General features: G+C 44.1%; 1 protein-coding gene across 1 annotated transcript in view; it reads left to right on the top strand.

Annotated features, from left to right (window-relative positions):
* Positions 1-6,515: 6,515 nt before the first annotated feature.
* Positions 6,516-18,814, top strand: part of LOC146177841 (galactosylceramide sulfotransferase-like) — a 247,093-nt gene continuing 234,794 nt past the window's right edge. Inside the window, exon 1 of the mRNA XM_084580609.1 lies at positions 6,516-6,634. The gene's annotated coding sequence lies outside the window, so the exon portion shown is untranslated. The remainder of the gene's footprint in view (positions 6,635-18,814) is intronic.

Below are 18,814 nucleotides of genomic sequence, written 5' to 3'. Positions count from 1 at the left end.
TGTATAGGGACGACCACTTAGCCTATTTGACGAAAACGTTGGCTTCCATTACAGGCTTGATAGGTCGAATCAAGCATCAACTATCAACGCCAACTAAATCGCTTCTTTACAAATCGTTTTGTCAGTCTCATCTAAACTACTGTCAGCTAGTATGGGGTCCTCGACCCCTTTTAGCCTTCAACTCATTCATCTCTTGCAGAAAAAATACATTCGCCATATAAACAACGTACCATAGAGAAACCACTCTGTAATATCTAGAGCAATGTACAAATAAGATATAAAGTAAGGCCTCAACGGTCTACGAAGTCTTGCAAAACTGCAGAAAACTGTACCATGTTACAAAGCTAGGTAGTTCCTCTCTGTATTCTGAATATCGGTAAACAGCTTTTAAGTTTTACCTAAGTTTTTAATGCCTACTAGTCAGAATACAGTGATTTATTTTCTTGTTCTTACCGGAATCTTTGCCTATTGCGCAGTGCATAATTTTTAATACCTATAAAGTTCGGTGAACATTCGCGCCATTCGGTTTCCCGTACAGAGCGTACAAACTGAGATAGATACATCGACATGCGCACCTGTCCTCGGTCACGGCGACTACCAAATTGGTGGAACCACAAACGCATGACGGAGGCGCGGTGGCAGCTCTATTGTTGCCGGCGCAGAGTGCTCCTTCCCTTAGTGCAGTGTGCAGTATTTAATGTCATATCAGGGACCAGTGGACGTTTTCTTTTGTATGCATTCTCATATTGCTACGTGCGCGTCTTTCCCTCTGCTCATGTGCATACAGCCTTTATGGGGTAGCAGGTGTGCGGTGGCTGACCGGTGCGCGATGAAGCGCAATGGGTAATTGAGCTGCAGGTACTCAAGAAAAGGGCTACGTCAAGTTGGAATTTCCACATAGCGTTTGAGCCCTCACTGACAGCTGTCTGTTTTTTTTATAAAGAACTTCAGCTGTTGTTCACGCGACATACGTTGGTCCCGCATGCACGTCTGCAAAAAAACAAAAAAAAAAAACAAGGGAAAGCAGAGGTTCGGATAGCAGTGACGTCAGTGCCGTTCGTATGTTTGCTTGGGACCTCTCCTTTCCCAAGTGTTTGTGTAGTTAATATCCTTTCTCCAGTCGACGATTGGTGAGAAAGGTTGCCTTATTGCTTATTGGTTGCTGTCCCCGCCGAGGGCGGAGACAGATGGCTTAATACTAAGCGCTCTGGGTTAAGCCAGGGCTGATTTCATCAGACCAACTGGTCAGCCACGTCTCCTTGCGTGTGTCTTCTTGTTTTATTTATATGCAAATAAATAGTTAGGCTTTCTGTCATGCCATCAAGTAATGTGATCGTTGCGAGTCTGCATCTTCAAGTTATCAAGAACATCGTTATCATCAAGTGTTTCCTGACCTGGCCACCTGAGGGGGAAACTTAACTATACCCCTTTTCTTCTTGGCCTTATACTTTCGCGTGGTCCTAAATTTCGTACATCTTTTGCCTTCATTTTTATCAAGACATCACCGAAACGACGTGTACTGCATTTAACCTGCTCTTCCGGTGTATATAGATATTTTGTTTTTATGTGATTCGGTCCTGTTTCTGCTAAAACTAAATATAATAAAAAACAGGGGCTGTGGGCTAATCAAACTGCCTGCGAGAAGATTTTTTACCGCCACCCTCCCATCATATATGTCTGGTGGCAAATAGACGATCATTACTAATATTAATAGAGTGTGTCGGTGCGGAAACTTGAAATACTATTCCACTTGAAAGTAACATGGCAAATAACTAATTTATTTTCTATCAAAAGCTTTTGTTTTGATGGAATTTAAAATTACAACCCTAAATAAAATAGATAACAGTGGTTTCAATTCTGGCACTGCCATTTTGTGCATATTTTCTTTTTATTTATTTGCTGAGATCGGAATTGTATTTTTGCAGTCTCTCAATTGTGCAAGTTGCATAAATAACAATTCGTGTCTGTCTATGCCTACATTTCATTTCTACGCTATTACGTTTTTTATTTTTGTGCTCATTGATTGCTGTGCTTTGATGTGTGTGCCATAACCCTGAAACTTTTGTTACATGTCCTTTTTCGTATCTCCACTGCTGTATGTATGTATGTATGTATGTATGTATGTATGTATGTATGTATGTATGTATGTATGTATGTATGTATGTATGTATGTATGTATGTGTGTGTGTGTGTGTGTGTGTGTGTGTGTGTGTGTGTGTGTGTGTGTGTGTGTGTGTGTGTGTGTGTGTGTGTGTGTGTGTGTGTGTGTGTGTGTGTGTGTGTGTGTGTGTGTGTGTGTGTGTGTGTGTGTGTGTGTGTGTGTGTGTGTGTGTGTGTGTGTGTGTGTGTGTGTGTGTGTGTGTGTGTGTGTGTGTGTGTGTGTGTGTGTGTGTGTGTGTGTGTGTGTGTGTGTGTGTGTGTGTGTGTGTGTGTGTGTGTGTGTGTGTGTGTGTGTGTGTGTGTGTGTGTGTGTGTGTGTGTGTGTGTGTGTGTGTGTGTGTGTGTGTGTGTGTGTGTGTGTGTGTGTGTGTGTGTGTGTGTGTGTGTGTGTGTGTGTGTGTGTGTGTGTGTGTGTGTGTGTGTGTGTGTGTGTGTGTGTGTGTGTGTGTGTGTGTGTGTGTGTGTGTGTGTGTGTGTGTGTGTGTGTGTGTGTGTGTGTGTGTGTGTGTGTGTGTGTGTGTGTGTGTGTGTGTGTGTGTGTGTGTGTGTATGTGTATGTATGTATGTTCAGTCAGTGCATTTCATTCAAATAAATGTTTAATTGGTACTGATTCACAAATAAAAATCTATTTGCTTCACCTTCCAATGCCTTATTTTGACCGCTTGCCTCTTAAATAACCAATATATAGCATGTTTGAAAGTCTTCGCAAAGGACAGAGCGGGATTTATCGAGTAAATATAAAAATATGTAAGAAAATATATATGTTGGGAAGTGATCAAAATTCTCGAAACAGTACTGACCAACACTTGCTATATGTGCTATATTGGCCACCCATGAGAGCTCTTTCGACAATATCGACCACTAAACAAAATATATATACAATGCTGGGCAGCCATCATGACTGGCAGGCCGATTATCACCGATGTAAGTCAACATATATTGAATGTTGTTCAAACATCTAACTGTCAGGACAATGTCGACCAATATACGCCATTATGTGCGCAGTTTTGGCAATTTGTTGCAACTGGTCGGCCAATATATGCCACTATTAACTGCGATATATACAATATTGAGAAACCATCTACTCTGGCTTGACATTATGGACCACTAGGCGACAGTATATATTCCATGTTCACAAGGCTTTGCTAATGACAGGAAAATATTGTAGGACCTGCGCCATAGTGCGCACAACGTTGCCCAGCCATCACAGCTCGTCGGGTAATATCCAGGTATAGAATTGAGACACCTGCAATATTGAGAAGCCAGCATGCTTAGAGGGGCAATATTCACCAATGTGTGCCAAGATACATTCAATTCTGAAAAGCCATCTATATTGGCATTGCAGTATTGGCTAACCTATGCCATGATGTGTGCTCTGCTGGGCAGCCCTCAAAGCTCATTGATAAATATGGACTGCTAGAACCCAAGATGAGTGCAGCATTTGCAAGCCCCCATGACTGGCGGGACGATAGTGACCAATGTTTGCCAAGATATCTTCAATATTCCTCCTCCTCCTCCTCCTCCTCCTCCTCCTCCTCCTCCTCCTCCTCCTCATCATCATCATCATCATCATCATCATCAGCAGCAGCAGCAGCAGCAGCAGCAGCAGCAGCAGCAGCAGCAGCAGCAGCAGCAGCCGCCGCCGCCGCCGCCGCCGCCGCCTCACTACACCCACTGCAGGGTGAAGGCCTCTCCCATATTTCTCCACTTAACCCGGTTCTTTGCTAGCTGCATCCACTTGACCCCTGCGAACTTCTTAACCTCATCCGCCCACCTAACCTAGGTCATCTACATCGAAGGAAAATATTGACCAATGTACGCCAGGATTTGCGCAATGTTGGCTAGCCCACACAGGACATCGTGCAATAACAACCACATGCAATATTGGGAAGCCACCATGACTGTTGGGACTATATTGACGAATGTATGCCAAGATATATTCAATTTTGGCAAGCCAGCTATAATGGCAGGAGAGTATTTAGCAATGTATGCTACGATGTGCTCATTGCTGGAAAGATATAACGGCTGACTGAGCAATATCGGCTGGCATGTGCCATTCGGTATAATATGTTAGGAAGCAGTTTGATAAGCATAGGTGTTATTGCCCCTATTCGCAAGTTGAATACATATTGGGTGCGTATAAGTTTACTGCCTATTACCGGATATGTTATTGCGCTGCTGGGTCATTATTGATAACGCATTGGAAACGCTGGACCACTTGTGGCCTAGTAATTGACAGCCAATCCCCAATATCGGGTCTTGACATGTGGTGCCTATGTTTATTCCCCGCAGGGGTGACCAGTTTCTTCGTTCCTGGTCTCGTTTCTTCTGCGTTACTCGCCGTGGGTTTTACTTTGTTCAATTTATTTTTACATAATGCGCAACCACAGCTTCTCCCAAGTCAACACATAATTGGGCCCAACATTTTGTACCTTGATGGCATCCACCGGCGCTACATAAAGCCAGAGCCGTGCTAAGACAAAAAATTACACTGGCGGCTTTTGCTGCCTGGGTTAGGCCCTTCAGTACTGGTGGTGACTGAGCTTTATTTAAGTACGTCGCGGCATCAGTATATTACAACGTAACATTTCTAGACAAAGAGGGCAAACTGTGACAGGCGAGGCACTCTTCAGTTTTTTAGTTATTAAATAGTTTGGCAGCAATTTTGTGTGGCACATTGCTCGGTGTGCTGCTGTTTGGCTCCGTTGCTTGTGTGACTGGTGCTATTTGCGAAAATATTTTGCATGTGGTCATGTCCTGGAAATGCGTTGCAATGAAAGCAGTGAATTTTATGGCGCTAGCTCACGGGCTTCGACTCAGGCTTTTGGAAGAAGCTTTTCTTTGCCGTTCCTCCCGACTATCCCTCTGGCAGCTGGAAGATGACGGATTGACATGGGGCTGTTTTGAGTGACTTCAAGAAAACGCACGGTCAGAAAGGGCTACACTTTTGAGATCTCGATGGAACCCAGCGTGCAATGGGACTTCAGATCGATATCGAGTAATGTTTCCGGTTTGGTAGCAGGTAACTATATCGTATGCTAAGATTGTGTGCCACGCACTTGAATCCGCACTTGAAATTAAAAAGCACGAAATTGACTTTCGGGCAAACCACAACTGCACAACTCGTCCGGTAAAAACAAATGCGTCGTCATGGTTTGAATTGAAAGCGAAAACGCGTCGAAAAAATTAAGCGCAGTATTTCGCTAAAAACACAGGGAGCTAGACACCACACAGCTGAAGCGCTGTGTGGTGTCTAACTCCCTGTGTCCTGTCGAAAGTGCTCTCGTTTTTAGTGATCATGTACCAACTGGCCAGGTTACTCTCCTTGATGCGGCATTTCGCATTAAAATTGTGAAGCAACCGTTTTTTGTGGTTCCATACACTTGTGCTTCTATAGTTAGTATCCATCGGCTAGTCAATTTGAAGCCAGATTGAGGTAGGCAATCGAATCGACGACATAAGCATGCCCGTTGATTGCCAGTGTCTAGAAGCCGCTTATAAAGACACAAAAATGAAACCAGTCCAGATATCCAACCCCCAGAAAACGAGACCAAGCAAAATTAAGCAGTGGAATGAAAATGCAACGCTGTCGCGTCTACTCCTGAGACGAAGCGTGTACGGCCTACTGGTTTTCGTTCTGCTTTCCTCACCGAATTGCTTTGTTTGCAAGCACTTCTGTTTGAACACGTGATAAGAACCTTACCTACGCCTAACCTCATCTAACGTATATCAGATCAAAGCTGGACGCTCGGTGTTTGTAGTAACGCATTTGCAGGATGAGAGCACAAAAGAAAATGAGTGTGAGCGAAGTAAGAAATCTCGAAACTGACAGCTGGTTTGATTGGGACATTTGATCGTAAGAGCCACCGTATGAATCCTCTATCCCGCCTCCACACGTAACAACTGAAGCGCAGATAATTGTGCACTCAACTTCTATCTCATATCTTAGTCGTGAGCTAATTTAGATTCTTTACCTGATGTGATACCATCAGCCCATCATAGTGATCACGACATTTGTCCTCGTATTTCTATGATAAGAAATATCTGATATGATATATCGAATTTTATATGATAACCCCGATGCTATGCGTAGTGTGTATCGCCGTTACAATGAAGCGATAGCTGAAATTGCTGCAGTCGTTTTGTGTCGCCAAGCGAGCTAACGAGTTTTCAAACGTCGCAAAATATAGGTATTTCTCGCGAAAAAGCTACAATGCAGCGCAGATGGCCCCAAGATTGATGCTATCACGGTGCACGCGATAAAGAGCGTGCTGAAAATAAAGCGACCTTTTCTTCGAACAGAAGGCGGCGACGTCGCTTTGCTTTTATGTGCGCGACTACGACATTTGTGATTTTCTCGGCCACCTGGACGTGAATTTCTCCGCAGCTTTCCTCGTGCCGCTGCATTCTGCGCACTCAGCCGATATCGCTGCGTGTCATTGGAAAGCTCGCTCAGGTCAACGCTTGTCTCAAGTAAGAAAGCGTTTCTGTTGCTTCGACGTTCATGGCATTATTGGATGTCTGCCCTCAGTAACAAGCTAGACATAATAGCTATTTCCACTGCCCTTTATTCATTCATTCATTTGCATAATGTGTCACTGTGCTCCCCATACGCTACAGGGGTCTAATGCGTTACGGCACCATTTAAGAAGGCGAATACAGTAGCAGAAGTAGAGTGGATTTTGTAGCATATAAAAGTTATCTTTGAAGCCACACAACTTAGGTACTTCGAGCTCCACAAGCGTCTCCATTCCTAGCATAGAAACGCGGGAACAGTCTCTCCTGAGCGACCATAATTAAGCTTCCATGCCTCCTTCATATTGTATATGATATTCATGTAATTCTGGACCTAGTATGCATATTTGGAGTAGCGACAAATGCTGGCTTCACCCCCCTATTCTTCATCGTTTATTCAAACTTCAATATCATGGATTTGTATGTATCTTGCGAAGTGCGCCTTTGGGTTATGTTCAGAAAGTTATTGGCATGCTTCAGACCTGAAGCGTGACTTGAATCATTTTAGAGGGCGCCCTAAAACTTTGAAGAAGTGCAAAATGTCAACACGTCTGTTGCAATCGAAAGTGCTCCCCACATTTTATTTTACTCAACGTGCTTCTTTTTACACTTTGTTTTTCTCCTTTTTTTGTCGTTCATTTCCTTCATTGTACCGCAAACACCTGCCAAAAGCCTTCCGTGAAAGCTGGCAGTATTGATGAAATAAACAAACGGATTCCTAGAAACTGTTCAATCAACAACGTTTCCACAGAAAATGTAGCAACATACAGGCTCAGGCGTTTATCTATCATTACGTGGACGAGGCCTGTTAAATATATCACATCCAAAGCGTACAAAACGCATGGTGTCCTAATAGACAGTTCCGATAAAAAAAAGCCTAATATTCAAGAAATATGGTGTTTCACTGACACTAGACCAGTTTTACGAATGTGGATATCGTGTAGGAATCCCATGTTGGCTTATTTATCGAATGCGCTGGAACGCAGTCACAGTAATGCTACAATAGTTGTATTTAAATATTTATAGTTTCTCAACCAGCGTTACTCCCGTAAAGACGATCTTGGTTCAGAACCTTTAGCTGAAGGTACAAAAATGTGCATTGCGGACCATGTATCGCATGTATTATGAAAAGCTGAGCTTCAAAGGAGACCTGTTCTAATTTCACTTTTTATTTAGACGACTTGATCTATCAGTGGAATATCGCAAGGTGAAAGGCCGGTTAGATGCATATAAATGCATTGATGATCAATGAATTGAAGAGTCGGGCAGGGGACGGCACCGAGTTAACAACGAAAGGTCAACCCTGCGAGTTTTAGTTAGATATCCCACGCGGTGATTAGTTGTGCACTTTGTGTGTCTGTATTTTATTACTCCAGAGTCACTGAATTTATCTCATGATGTTTGCATCTTCTGGTGCTGTTAATCTTTGTCACTTTCGTGCTCTTTTTCTTCTTGTGCTTTTGGACTTACCACCGAATAATATTTGTCTATTCCCACAATAGAGTATACTGTCGGACCAGTCGGTCAGACATTACGCTCAGCAGAAAGGCAGCGAATAGACGGAGACAAAAACGAGATTGATGGACGAGGGAAATCTTGGAAGCCCATGAAATAGAGAAGTGGGCGTGTGCGCTAGTACACTATCTGTTTAGCTGAGACAAAGAACGAAAGTTATTACAAGTGCTTAACCTTGCATCATGAGCTTTCACTTTGCTTATTTGTTCTCTTTCTTTTCGTTTATTTGACTGTTTTTCGATTATCAGTGTTGGAGTATCATTCTTTGAAGGTTTGCGCATTCGAACTGTTGCAAAGTGATGGAATGTTTATGCATTGTTGGATTTCATTCAGATGTAAGCGTAGCACACTTGCTTTGCCTTTCGTTCTGGCATCTATTTACTACGATTCGGTCAAATATATTCATATCTGCCATTCCCGTTTAGGGCGCTGCGGGCCTTTGTGTTCTATTATAATCTATGGAGCATATATATTAATATATGCTGAGTAATATCTATTACTCTGTATTGCCTGTAGGAGCTGTATTCTTAATACAAGTACAACACATAGAACAGATGGGCTATGTTCTATGGCGTAGCCCTTGCTGAACTACGAATGCTGTCACTACGGATTGTGAGCGCAGACATTAACAATGAAGATGTCAGCGCAGATTACATTTTGCGACTGACGTTGTCGCTACCATTGGTCGCTAGTTTCTTCCTCGCGTGGAACGCTTCAAACAGTTCCTACTTCGAAACGACCCTATTATGAAGAGAGCATGTTGCCGGGCTTGTTGGTGATCCATTAAGTAAAAAAATTAGCGCAAAAAAAGAACACAAAAGACAAAGGAGAGCACAGAAGCGCTCGTCAAACGTCTTGTGTGTTCTTCTTTGTCCTTTGTGTTCTTTTTTTTGCGCTAAATTTTTTACTTAATGGACACTATTATGACTGAGCCCTAGCAGACTGTATGCGAGGCTAGTGGGTAGTGCAGAAGGCGTTGGTCGGTGTGATCCCGTGCCGAGAACCCCTACTATATAAGCGATCATTGTAGTTAGGGCCCATCAACACACTACAAAATGAAGGCGATCATTTTTCGGTGCTTTAAGGATCACAACAATCTCACCGGCAGCGGCTTTAGTGTGAAAAGTTATCTGCAAGTGAGAGCATTTCAGATGTAAGAAGAATCAGTCACTTTAATTTATAGCAATGACAATAAAGAAGATAGTTATTTATGTAGGAGTTTACTTATTTTACTCAAGGCACGAGGGCATTGCAGAGGGAAGTTGAAATACATAAAGGTACAAAAAAAAAACAGCAATAACAAAGGGTGAAAATAGAAGAATATAGCAATCCTCCAATAAAGAAGACACTATGTTGAAAGTGAAGCTGGTGTACAGTACAGCACATTTTTACAGAGTCAAATGCAATTTTTCACATAGTTACAAATGCAAAAACGTTCAAAGGGGCACAATAGTTTGCGAAATAGGTTATATTCTGACATACAAACAATATTATCGGGAAGGTGATTCCAGCTGATACAAGTTCTGGGTATGAATGAATCATGAAAAAGTTTTGCGTGACAGCTCGCCGGGACGACGCATTGGTTAGGGTACTCTACTACTGTGTCCAAGGATGTGGGATTGAATCCCGGCCTAGGCGGCCGGTTTTTGATGAAAGGGAAAAGCTAGGCGCCCGTTTGCTGTGCGTTGTCAGTGCACGTAAAAGAACCCCAGGTATTCGAAATTTCCGGAGTCCTCTACTGCGGCGTCGCTAATAGTCTGTGTCGCTTTATACCGTTACACTAAGCTAGTTTTGTAGGACAACATGAAACCCCAACTTTATGGCGGTGATCAATGCATTTCGAAATGTATTGAAGATGGTCTTGCTACTAATCTCTCTGATAGCTTTTGTGATAAAGTTTATGCAAAATGCATAATGACGCTACAGACCTGCGATGAGAATGAAGTGGAAGGAACGAACTAGGTCTCATGGAAATTACGCTACTTGTTTTGTGATAGCTAAGGAGTATAAAATGACAGGCTTGGTCTGAACAGCCTCCAAATCGGAAACAAGTGAATAAATGCCGAGGCTTCATACATATGATGAATATTCTAATATTGAGCATGACAGAGTTTTATAAAGCAATATTATTTTATGAACTGGCTAAAGGACCGAACTTTCTGCGAAGACCCCCAAGCATTTGGTTGACGTCATTTATGATATATTCAACGTGAGCCTTCCAGGACCGGTTAGAGGAAACGTAAACACCAAAGTATTTATAAGGTAATACAGTGTCAAAGAAACATTGTTAATGAGATAAGTATTATGCGGATTTGAAATGCAAGAAATTTTCACATGCTTGCACTTATCAATATTTAGTTTCATATTTCATTTGTTACACAAATCAGAAACCGTGTTAATGTCAGACAAGGCAAAATACATCATTCAGTTCAGTTCAGTTCAGTCGTTCAGTCGTGTCCGAGTCTTCGTGACCCTATGGACCATGCCACGCCACGCTTTCCGGTCTCTCACTATCTTCCTAACATCACATAACTTCATCTGCAGTGCCTCAAGAATGCCATCTAACCATCGCGTTCGCTGCCTACCCCTTCTCCGGCGACCCTCAACCTTTCCCAACATCAAATCTTCCTCCAGCGACTCCTCTCTTCTCATCAGATTACCAAAGTAGCTGAGCTTTAACTTTAGAATTTGACCCTCCAATGAGCAGTCAGGGTTTATGGTCGACAATATCAACTTATTTGATCTTCTGGCATTCCAAGGAACTCTCAAGAGTCTTCGCCAGCACCACAATTCAAACGCATCAATTCTTCGGCGGTCAGCCTTTTTCACAGTCCAACTCTCGCATCCATACATCGCAACTAGAAAGACCATAGCACGAGTTATACGGATCTTGGTTGCCAGTGTAATGTCTGTGCGGTCAAAGCTAGGCATGGCTCTCTTTCCCAGAAGCAAGCGTCTCCTAATTTCCTGGCTGCAGTCTCCTTCCGAGGTAATCTTGGAGCCCAAGAAGAGAAAATCTGTCACAGCTTCCATTGATGCTCCTGGACTTGATAGGGCAAGACTCCATGATCTTTGTCTTGTTAATGTTCAGTTTAAGCCCAAACTTCTCACTCTCTTCTTGTACGCGCATCAGAAGCCTCTTGAGTTCCACTTCACTTTCTGCCATTAAAGTGGTATCATCCACATACCAAAGGTTGTTGATACGTTTTCCAGCAATCTTCACTCCAGCTGAAGGCTCGTCCAGGCCGGCCTTCCTCATGGTGCACTCTGCATATAGGTTAAATAGGCAAGGCGACAGTATGCAGGCTTGCCTCACTCCTTTCTGAATCGGAAACCAATCAGTAAGACCATGCCCAGTTCTGACTGTAGCCTCTTGCCCTTCATATAGGTTCCTGAGGAGACAGATGAGGTGTATTGGAACTCCCATCTCTTGGAGAGCTTGCCACAATCTTCTGTGATCTACGCAGTCAAACGCTTTCGCATAATCAATAAAGCAGAAGTAGATGGGTTTCTGGAACTCTCTTCCTTTTTCCATGATCCAGCGAAGTTTGGCAATCTGGTCTGTAGTTCCTCTGCCCTTGCGAAACCCAGCTTGCACGTCCGGAAGCTCCCGATCCACATACTTCTGCAGCCTACCTTGGAGTATTTTCAACATCACCGTGTTAGCATGCGAAATAAGCGCGATCGTGCGGTAGTTGGAACAATCTTTGGCACAGCCTTTCTTTGGAATGGGGATGTAAACTGACCTCCTCCAATCCTGTGGCCACTGCAGGATTGTCCAAATATTCTGACATAATGTATGCAGAATGTTAACAGCGTCATGGTTGAGGTTTTGAAGCAACTCAGCTTGAATGCCATCAATTCCGCTAGCTTTGTTCTTAGCAAGGCTGGCTAAGGCCCATTCAACTTCACTCTTCAGGATGCCCGGCTCGAGATCAGTAATCACAACACAAATACATCATTATTATCCCTAATTTCATGGGAAATAGCGGAGCCATAAACAAAGAGGTTTATTGAAGAAGTTTCAGCGGAAAACTCAATTATATAGATAAAAAATAGGAGGAGCCCAATGATGGACACCTGAGGTTCGCAAAACGACAGGAAAATAATGTGTCAACGTTGTTTGCTGTCAAATGTTGTGAACGGTTAGAAAGAAAGCAGTACAGCCATGCAATTACATGAGGGTCAATGTTAAGGATCCTTAATTTGAGTACAGAAGCCCGTGTAAGAATCTGCTTGAGACCCTCGATCAATGATGCAATGAAGGCCATGTGTGAAACGTATTAGTGGCGTTTCGCATAAAAGTTACGAAATTCATGCTGGGAAATGTTGAAACAGGAATTTTATTCTAAAGAGGGAATAAAATGCGATTATACGGTATGTTCCCTGATTTCACTAGGAATATTAGTGTGTGAAAGTTGTCAGGACAATGTTTATTTCAGACTTGTGCAAGGGAAATCACCTTCCCAACTTTCCAACCATCGGGAATACAACCTGTTTCAAGTGATTGATACAACAGTTTAGTAAGAATTACGAAACAGGTAGACTTTATGTTAATCAAGGATCTAGGATAGCGTTGTCAACACCGCAGAAGGAGGAAACCCTAGGATTTTCTATAATTCTCACAACGCCTGACATCTCGAATAGAACTGGATTCGTTAGAAACTCGTCACAGATATGGCACACACGATTATCAAGCGAAATGTTGCCAAAAATAGTCACAAAAACATTGTTGAGTATTGAAATATAAGTGTTCTATATAAATGCAATACCGTAAGAATATGTACGTTCTATAGTGGAAGTGTCTTTCTTGTTGACAATGTTCCAAAGCATTTTAGGGTTAATGATCAACATAGCAGGCAAAATGATGTGAAGGAATGCACCCTTGGCGTTTTAATGTGCAGCTCTGTACGCAGCAGCAGCAAGATCGTAGGGTTCCTATTATTGCTCCGTATTGGACAACTTGCAGAGAGAAAGAAACGCTTCTTCTCATCGGGGAGTATATTCAAATGATTATTAAACCAAGGTGATTCCCGTTTACACTTCAGGGACCTGACTGTCACAAAATTGTTAGTGAGACAATTCCGTAAAACAATTCCTTGTTAGTGAGAATAGAACGTTGTGAAAATCCTGGTAACTACTCGTTCAGAAAGAATTACATCCCGCGTGATCGTGTCAAAGTCAGGCTGTTGAAAATTTCTAATTCGTATATTCCGATTGAGATGTTTACAGCAGGCATTTGTACATCAAAATGCTGCAAGGAATGATCACTGTGGCCAGGCAGATGCAACACCGAAGAAAAAAAAAGATGTGCTACATTAGTTAGAACAAGATCTAACACGTTAGATGTGGATGCAGCAGTTCGAGTAGGTTTATAGAGAAGCTGGGACAAGTTGTAAACACGTCATTATACGTGTTACATTCAGCCCATAAATAGTTAAGCTAAGGCGATGTAAGGCCCAAACTATACATGGGTAATTGAAGTAGCAACTATGTAAATAGAAATGATCAGAAAACGTACAGTGTGTTAAGACATCATGCAATTTGTGAACGGAAGACGGCGGACGGCAAAGTACATCCAAATTGAACCTCTTCCATGCACAAAAACGTCCTCCCAAACCAGCTCCAGGGTACATGGAGAACCGACAGGCAGCGCAACACAATTACTTGCAAAGGCTGTCAAAGCACTAACGCCATATCTTTGACCTGTATCAAATTTGAACACTTTATAACGCTTCTTACAGTCAAAAAGATCCTTGTTCGCGATCATAGAAGACAACCAAGTTTCCGTTAATAAAACAATGTCAGCATCACATGCATGATTGACAGGTAATTTCATCGCGTTTGGGTGATAAGCTTCTTATCTTGGTAAAAAGAATAGAAATGGAGTTTACAGCTCCGAGCGCCGGCCCTATGGCACTCGCGCATCCCTACGATGCAGCACCTGTCAGGTAAGAGGTATCTTCGCTAAAGTGCTCATTGTCATGCGGCGAAAACGTTCAAGCAATCTGCATGATTAGCATGGACGAGTGACAGGTGACATCATTAGATTTACTGCCAAGAGTGTATGTTCCACGAGAATGCTTTGCATAAAAACTCCATCGGGAGCAGGGCTATAGCTGTAGCACCGACCGTTAATGTACGACGTATTATACTTAAGGTTATAATACAAATTCTTACTCTTAGCGAATTGCACCAACTTTTTCCTGGCCTGGAGTATTTCAAACGAACAATCTTCACTTACGGTGATAGTTTTAACTTTGTGTTGTAATTACTGTGATATAATGTGTTGCTTAGTTTTACAGGAAGAGAATTTCACGATAACCGGGCAGAGTGTCTCGCCTGAAAATGCGCCAATTCGCTGAGCACTTCAAACGTAGTAAAAGGGCTATAAATCATTGCCATCAAATTTACTTACATATCATCCTAGCGACCCGATGCGAAGTCAGGCAAGCTAAATACAGTAGGCTATCCATTCGCTGCCTGTCATCCAGCTGACATTGACTAAGCCGCGTCCTGGCATTTTCCCGAACAATGTTGTGCGCAAGTTCGCGTAGTGTGAACAGCTCATGTTGAAACACGTCAGTGGGCGAAGTTTTTGATTGAGCAGCTGACAGCCTCGCATTAGTATCAGAGGTGCTCTTTTTCATAGTTTCTTGTATTTCTTTTAACTCGGTAATGGAAGTAATTAAGTGTGAGTGTTCCGTTCCCATTCTGGCAGCGCGAGAGTTAACGTTTTGTAATATGCGATCAATAAACCATTAGGCTTCCTCTGTAATGCCTCATCTATTCCACTGTGTTTAGAACGCGTAACAGCACCAGAACTATAAAAAGCTGATGCAGGGTTAAGCTCTACGTCTCCCGACTGCAAGAACAGCTGCCGGGACACATCAAGTAACAGCCCAATCAAACCTTAAAGCACTCGTGGGGGTGGTACCAACCGTAGAAAGGCATTGCCAGACGTCTTAGCAAACATAAAAGTGTCATTAGTGACCGGCATGAAATATACATCCTATCAAGTAAACGGTTAACGATGCTGTTCTCACGCCTACCGGAAGGCGCGGGAGGCTGAAGTCCGTTTATTATGGAAGAAATGCTGGCGTAGAGGATGGGCTGTACAGCTAAAAAGAAGCAATGGTACAAGATGGTTGCCAGAGTATGTCAAATCAGCGACGTCACCTTCACGGTAATAAACTGCAGTCGTAGTTCAAACTTTATCTGTGACTTACCAGACAACTGTCCTCGCATTGAAGCATATAGACAAGCATCCAAAACCTTCCGGTTTTAGGGTAGCATAAGTGGCATGGTTCTGGAAGATGTATATATATATATATATATATATATTTATATATATAATATTACGACGTTTATTTACAACATTTTTTATATAAAAGTGTCACGCACTTCTCAAGCAAACATAATTTTACGACCAAGGCAGTTTTTAACAGCGAAACTTATAATAGAAATGGTTGCATCTGTGTCCAACAACGCCATAGCAAGTACACCGTCCACAAACACTTCACTTCGGTTCTTTAACATCGAAATGGGCAGAGGCATGGGTAAGCTAGAATCATTTGCGACCTCACCTCCATCGGCCGCACTCACTAGCTTCCCGGAGGTGGCGACCGTCGTCGGAGAGAAAGGGAGCATCGTAGGCGCCGAGATGGTGGCGTCAGGCTACGGTCAGAGGCCGGTGATCCGTTTCGGTTCAGCGCCATTCTGCGTTCTTGTCGGCTAGCTGTTGCTCTGTACTCATTCCGGTCAGGCGTTCTTCTATATGAATCATCATTGGCAGCAGAAAACCTTGCACGGGAGTTCACCCACTGTCGACGATACTGGTGGTACGGATGACGGTTGCGGCAAAAACGCGAAATGTGGCCGATCATTCCACAGGCATAACACACTGGCGGCTCACGTTCATTCGATGAATAAGGCTCATCATCGCTTGGATTAAACGCTTCATGCTCTGGATGTGGTCGACGAGGAGGACGAGAGTGCTCGCTGTTGTAGGCGTTGATGGTGAGAGGCTGAATATTCGGGCGATGAGCAGCAGAGCATCGGGTGTCCGAAGGAGACGTAACAGAGGGAGCATAACAGGTAGAAGATGGGCTATTGTCTGACGAAGAGGTGCCACTGTAGACGGGTTTGACGTGGCCCCTAATATCTTGATGCCTCCGAAGCTCTTCGCGGACGATCTGGGGAATTGTATCTGCCAGGCTTGTCGTTTCAGACACACCCACACTGGCGACAGTTGTCACATTAAGCAACCGACCAAACTTCGAAATGATACGGCGTCGCTTCAAACATTCCAACGTGCGGCACTGTCGTGTTACATCAGCGGTGGTATTCAAATCGTCCTTGCAGATAAGAAAGTTGTACACGTCTTGCGCTATTCCTTTGAGGAGATGACCCACTCTGTCTTCCTCAGTTGTCCGAGCATCAACTATTCTGCACAGCTTGGGGACTTCTTCTATGTAGGTTGTGCAGGTCTCCCCCGATACTTGCGCTCGTTGAGCCAGTCTGTTCGGTGCTCTTTTTTCGAGCATCTGCATCGCCAAATCCCGTTCTCATTTCTCCCATGAACGATCCCAGGTGGTAAGAGATGCTTCATGATTGTCAAACCATGTTAGCGCAGTTTCTTCAAGAAAAAATACCGCATTCGCCAACTTGGTATTCGCATCCCAGCGGTTGTATTTGCTCACCCAATTGTAGTAGGTAAGCCAGTCATCCACGACTCCCCCGGGCTTGTCATAGAAGTGCCGGGGTTCCCGATAAGGCTGTGCGGTGGTCAGATGAGCTGCTGGCGTGGGCTGCGTTGAGCCATCTGCTTGCGCTATCTCCGTCCGTAGGGGCGGTAGCCCAGCAATGCTTCTGTTTCGGTGAAGTAGGAGAGGTTCCGTGGTGATCTGTAGCCCGCAAATTCCACCACACTTGTTACCACGTTTATTTACACAGATGTTAGGATGCGCTTGAGATTAGCACACCACAGCGGACAGACCTAGCTTCCTCGTCCTCTTCTGCTTATTCCGCCAAACCTCATCTTTCTTCAATAAGGACCGCGGGAAGTGCGTGACAATACATACATATATCTTGTTACAGTCCATGTGGTAAATGAAGATGAGGAACTCGGGGGTAATTGGACGAAGAAGGGAGCGGGAGTGGCAGTGCCGCCGAAACAGGAGGCACTTCCCCTCTCGCTCCCTTCTTCGTCCAACTACCCCGGAGTTCGTCATCTTTTGCTCAGAAAGGTTATGTTATATAGAGACAAGAGTGTTACATTATTGGTTTAGAGTACGGTTTCGATCCCACTTCATTTAGCCATCGACGCACCGCCGGAGCCTCGTCGTAGCCGCCGCCTTGCTGGACTCCCGCCACTGATCATTACAATGTCGCCGCCGACTGAGCCTATCCCAGTGCTTCTTGCCACTTCATATCAGGCGAGCTCTGGCCTTTATCAACCTTACCGAGAGCTTCGTCATTTCGCTGGCGCAGCGGGGGAGGACGTTAACGACTGGCTCCGCCACCACCAACGGGTAAGCCGTTACATCCGCTGAGACTTCGCCACTCCGCTCGACAACGTCGTTTCCTTCCTGACCGACACCGTGCTTGTCTGGTTTGACAACCATGAGTACACGCTGACGACATGGGACAGCTTTGTCACCGAATTTAAACAGTGTTTTGGCGATTAATCAGCGCGCAAGAAGCAGGCCGAGCAGACACATAGCCCATTGTGCCCAACTACCTGGCGAGACCTGCACTACCTATACCGAAGAGGTCCTCAAATTGTGCAGAACCATCGATTCTCACATGTCCGAGGAAGACAAGTTTGGGCATCTTTTGAAGGGCATCGCAGCTGATGTCTACAACTTCCTCGCCGCCAAAAATGATATCTCGACTGTCTCCGCTGTCCTCCGCCACATCCGCACATTCGAAACACTGAAGCCCCTTCGAGTAACTCCTAAGTTTGGAAGGCTTACCAATGTGACAACTGTCTCCAGCGTTGACGAGCATGTTCCTGCGGACCTTACTTCGACTATCCGACAGATTATTCGTGAAGAGCTACTCCGGCTCGATTCCCGCTGCCGTAACACGTCACCAGTGTCCTACATAACTGTTGTGCCTCCGATGTCTATGCAGTACATTCCGGTTTCGTGTTCTCGTCGTGCGATCGAAACATTTGATGCGACCGTGACACCTATTTGAACTGCACAAAAACATCTCTCCTGATTCCTAATTGCTTGGTGTCGGTAACCAAAGGCTGCACGCAATTGTGGACTAATAATTGATCCATGAGGTCAATTCTTTTAGCGGCTGGAATGAAGCTTACCTCTTACAGTTCAGACATGCCAATATCAGTGGCTTTAGTCACGGACGCACTTCAGTAGAATGTCGCACCATCCCAAGTGAATGCTCAACGGCGTGGTATGATCCGTAATTCTCTGAACGCCACAGAGCGTGATGGTTTGGAAGATCTGCTGTTGAAGTACTCATCCGTTTTTGACTTCTCGAAGCCAATCAGTTCACACTCCTTTCCCGAGTCTCGCACCAGTCATCAAATTGACACCGGTTATGCACATCCAATTCGCCAAAAACCGTACCATGTGGCGCCGTCCGAGCGCGAGG

The sequence above is a fragment of the Amblyomma maculatum genome, chromosome 10, assembly GCF_055883805.1.
Source record: "Amblyomma maculatum isolate TAMU_Amacu chromosome 10, ASM5588380v1, whole genome shotgun sequence".
NCBI classification, from domain to species: Eukaryota; Metazoa; Arthropoda; class Arachnida; order Ixodida; family Ixodidae; genus Amblyomma; species Amblyomma maculatum.
The sequence above is the reverse complement of the archived record's forward strand: the minus strand, read 5'-3'. Positions and strand labels throughout refer to the sequence as shown.